Source organism: Arachis stenosperma, chromosome 5 (genome assembly GCF_014773155.1).
Source record: "Arachis stenosperma cultivar V10309 chromosome 5, arast.V10309.gnm1.PFL2, whole genome shotgun sequence".
Lineage (NCBI taxonomy): Eukaryota > Viridiplantae > Streptophyta > Magnoliopsida > Fabales > Fabaceae > Arachis > Arachis stenosperma.
The window spans coordinates 134,197,777-134,202,577 of NC_080381.1; the positions used below are offsets into that span (position 1 = coordinate 134,197,777).

General features: G+C 34.0%; 1 long non-coding RNA gene across 1 annotated transcript; it reads right to left on the reverse strand.

Annotated features, from left to right (window-relative positions):
* Positions 1-568: 568 nt before the first annotated feature.
* On the reverse strand, positions 569-3,797 carry LOC130979182 (uncharacterized). Its single transcript, XR_009086538.1, has 4 exons — positions 3,414-3,797; positions 3,297-3,332; positions 3,156-3,212; positions 569-968 (listed from the first exon to the last, which is right to left on the reverse strand). It is a non-coding gene; the product is annotated as an uncharacterized LOC130979182 (long non-coding RNA).
* Between the last annotated feature and the right edge of the window lie 1,004 nt (positions 3,798-4,801).

The following is a 4,801-nucleotide window of genomic DNA, read 5'->3' on the forward strand; positions in this document are numbered from 1 at the left end:
CTGTTGATATAACATGGCTTAAGCATGATGCATTGATGGTGAGGATGTTGCATTGCCTTTCTGTGTGGGAGGTGAAATCTGCTTCTACTTTTATTTTATTTATCCTTTTTTGTTGTTAATATATACCTGTTATTTTTTATCAATTTGTTATTTCTAATAGTGTTATTATTTCTTCCAAGTCTATTACACTCACTCACTTACTCACAAGATAGTCTATTACACTCACTCACAAGAAGAAGCTGAAGTAGACAAAAAACGGTATTCATTACTTAATAGACTATTTCTGCAAATTCTATTACTGGAAAAAAGGTTCATTGTTACTAAGTTCAATAAGAAAGTAGCTATTGTAACGACCCGATTTCCAACAGGTCCGGATCACTGTCAGTCGTTAGGTGTTACTTCCCAGTAGTCCTATAAACTCTAGACTCAATGATACTTACTACATATAAGCCTTTCATATTAACGGAATTGCGCATGTTTGTTTATTTTTATCATATGTATTTCTTAACAAACCTATTAGCAATCTTTAGAGATATACGATATTAAATAAACATCAAACTAGCAACAAAATTAAATTAGTAACGAGATTACAGAAAACTCTCATGCATATATACATCTCAGGTCAGTTCATACAAACTTGGCATAGATAGATATATACATAGACATACATACAATTGATAACTTCCCAGATACCTGGTTCATATAGAAAACCCCTAAGCTGGTACCTGGACTAAAAGAAAAGAAAATATCAAGTCCTATCCCTAAAAAATGCTACAGAAGTGAGGGAAAGCAAAGTCTAAGGAACGAATATCATCTATTGTACATTCTTTCTATTACTGAGGCACAAGTCTGCAACCATCAGCTCAGGACTAGTCTCGAGCAACTCCTATAGGGTCCGAAAACACAAGCTCCTCTGGTACCTCTCTGAATAGAACTCTAGTGGTGGCAGACAAGTCGAGATCCTCCATCTGGGGGAAAAAGGAAAAGGAAGGGGTGAGAACCTATGTGATTCCCAGTAAGATGACACCGTGAAAACACATCTCTCTCGTGAAACCTACAATTCTAACTCTATTGTAGCGACTCGCTTGCTAAGTCTCTCGGCTATTTTTGTACTGTGAGCTCTGACATAACTCTATCTTGGCATCTTCCGTTGGGGTTAATGCCGCTCCTTATGCTATTCTCTATGACTATTGTTCCTAGTTTTACTATCTTAATCCAAGCTTTGGAGAAATTGTAATTATACAACTTTAAAACACAAACAAGAATTAGAGAATAGAAAATTAACAAGAGGCAGATAGCACGTAGCAGAAAGAAAGAACAGTAAACAATCACAATCAAATGCGCAAACAATTTATGATGCAAGCCTGTTCCTAGTGCAGGCCATGAGCTCATGCGTCGGTTGTCTATCCGCAACCCGACATTACTTGGGGCGAACCCCAAATATGGTCTCTTTGCCGTGTCAGTTAGGCACAATTATTATCATGGGCGAACCCATGTCAATTAGGATATCTTGGCATCACAGTAAGAGACAGGCTATCAATTAGGCGAACGTTCCCGCATTAGCAATCTCAAGCTATCAGTTACGCAGGCACTTTCACATTAGCAATTTGGCACAAGGCCCATTCAATATACAATTCTCAACTTTTGTTTCATTCATTGTTCTTCATTTTCTTCTCTTTTCTTTATGCCTCCACATCACCATTTACTTACACATACCTCCACATCACCGTTTATCATACATACCTCCGCATCACCTTTTAACTTTAAACCTTCCTATGGACAACTTACATTCTTATTCATTTTCCAGACTTGTTTAGCCTAATACCTTTTTGACAATTAGTTTTCTATTTAATAATTAATAAAACAAATTAACTCAGATTCGCGCAAAATTTATGTCCACGCGTTTGTATTGAACTCAAGTTTCTAAAGAACTAATAATCATATTTTTCGGAGTAGTCTAGCGTTAGATATTGAAAAAAAAAAACCGAGACTGTTATTCTAGATTTTTGGAACAGCACCTTGCTATCTTGTTACATGATTTTTATGTTGTGAAAGTTTATGCATAGACTATCTCTCTTAGTAAAGTCATTCTAAAGATCCTAATCTTTAATTTGAATTAGATTTTACTGCATTTGGATTAGAATTGAATTTTATACAAAGTTTTAAAGCTCTGCTATTGCACTTATAAGGATTCAGAAAAACAGCAATCAGCAGTGTTTTTATAAAATCCAATTCTAATTCGTTGCCTCTAAATTTTGGTGATATCAAACTCAACACCCCTAAGTTTCAGAATCCACAAATTTCAGTTTCATATCACTTCATTTGATTAATTAATTGTCAATTGGAAGTGGTGCCCTATTTTCATAAATCAGTTCAGAATTTCCAACAAGCAATCCAGTTTCCAAGTGACTTAATTACGTCTACAAAATAGATATGGACATAAAATTTGTACTCACTTAAAATAGACTGATAGATCTCATAAATACTTTTGAAAGCAACTCAAAATTCCAAATAAATAAAAAATTACAGTTGCTGAAAGTTGGTACTACAGAACCAGAAAATCAGAAAATTCTGCAGCAACCACTAAACTTTAAAAATTCATATCTTCCAAACCACTTGGCCAAATTCCCTGAAATTTTTTTGGAGTAATCTTGACTTCTTCAAATTTGATAGAAAAATAATTTGGATAAAAAATAAAGTCTAAACTACTACTACTCCCGGTTTTTATTTTAAGTTGTTGTCCAAAATTCTGCAGAATTTCTGCAGCAGAGGTACTTAAGTTTGTATACACTAACTTGCTTCCCTAAAACCCTAACCATTATACATCATTGATCCTAATTTGTTTAGGTCATCTCTTCTTGTTTCATATAGATTACAGCTCCAAGAGCTTCAATTCCATATATTCCAAAAATTTACACCATCGGTACCATATCATTACACCTTCACAATATCGAACTTTGCACTGTACTCAACAACAATTACTCAACAAATTCATGATACACTAGCAGAATTGTAGCAAGCTATTGCAACATTAAATTTATGACTCCTACAAAATTCCAGTAGCAATTACCACACATTCATATAGAATCATCATCAACAATAAAATCACAGCTGTCAGCTACACATATCTCTAATCTAATCACCTAACCCCGTACCTCTTTTGATGCTCAAGAACACAATTCTTGCTCTCTTGTTTTCTTGAATCAGGAACCCTAACATACAAGACAATCAGAATTTTGTTATGGATTCATGGCCATTTAGGCGAGCTAGAGAATGGGTAAGAGAAGGATTCTCACCCTTGAAGGTGGCAGTTCTTGGGGAATTCAGTTACTCTAGCAAGAAATGGAGCACAATAAAAGTTGAATTTTTGGATTGGGAAAAAAGAAGAAAGAACAGAGGTTACTGGGTCTTACCCAACAAGAAGAACACTAAGGAAATCATAAAGGAAAAGGGGTAGGGTTCCTTCTTTGGCTTCGGGTAGCAACTCCCTTGATGGCCTTTCTCTTTCTTCTTGATGGTGATGTACGCAAATGATGATGATCCTGTTGACGTTTTCCTCCTCCTCTTCCTCGAGCAATCACCACTTTTGCTTCCTTTCTTCTCTTCGTGTGGTTTCCAGAGGAATTGAAAGGCTTGACTCTGCTATATATATGTATACAAGGTGGAGAAGGATGAGCTGGTGCGGCATTGATTTCACGAAGTGGTGACCATGATTTCCTCTGAAACACGTTTGGTTGCGAGAGGAGAAGGGAAGATGGATTTAATGAGAGATCCTAGGGTTTGGTTTAATTAAGGAAGCATGGTTTGGTTGAATCGGAAGAAGAGAAATAAAACCGTGACTTTATAATGAAAGAAAAATCGGTTTGATTATGAAAGGGTGGAGTTTGTTTGGTATGATTTTTAGCTTAGGATACGTTTTTATCTTTCACAGTATATCTATTATTTTCATTTACCAAACCTAAATCCGCCTTATTAATTTATGATGAGGTGATTCTCAAATATTTATTGAATTTCTCATCACAGAATTTTTGAGAATAACTTTAAAAAATTAGGGTGTTATAGCTTTCAACTAGTAAAAGGCATAACTTACTTTGAGGGTTTCTTATAGTGGCGGAGCAAATTTTAATTTTATATCCAAGTTACATTGAATGGTTGATCATTCTTTAGATTATTGAAAATTTATTGAAGAATAAACTACCATTTGACTATCAAAAGATTCAATTTTTGACAAAACATTTTTTGAAGGAAAAAAAATGACATTTTCACCTTTCAAAGATGATTTCAATTTGATATAATGCACCAATTATAATAATACATATTCGGGAAAGAATTCTTGACATTAGATTTTGACGTAATTTTTTGTAAGCTTGCTTAGAAAAAATGAAAAAGGGGTCTAGAGATCAAATTTTTTCTCAAGATTTTGTATATACCTTCTAAATAATTTTTTAAATGTTACTAAGAAAAATTTGGATCAAATACGTGAATTATTTGCAATTTATAATAAAAGATGGTAAATTTTGTGAAATTGAAAAATTTTTTGGAGGATCAAAATATCATTTCTTATTTTAAAGGGCTATTTTGTCAAAAATTGAATCTTTTGAGAGCAAAGATGGTAGTTACATACAAATTTTGAGGCGAACAAAGCAATGGAGCTTCTGCATTTTGTTTCAAGTTTTACCGTTTTAATTTTATTGGCTGATTTCAAGGTGTAGTACTTAGTATACGGTTTCTATGTTTTAATTTGATGATAGAAATGTTGTTGGTTTAGGTAAGGATGGATTCTCAGTTTTTCATTTTGTAT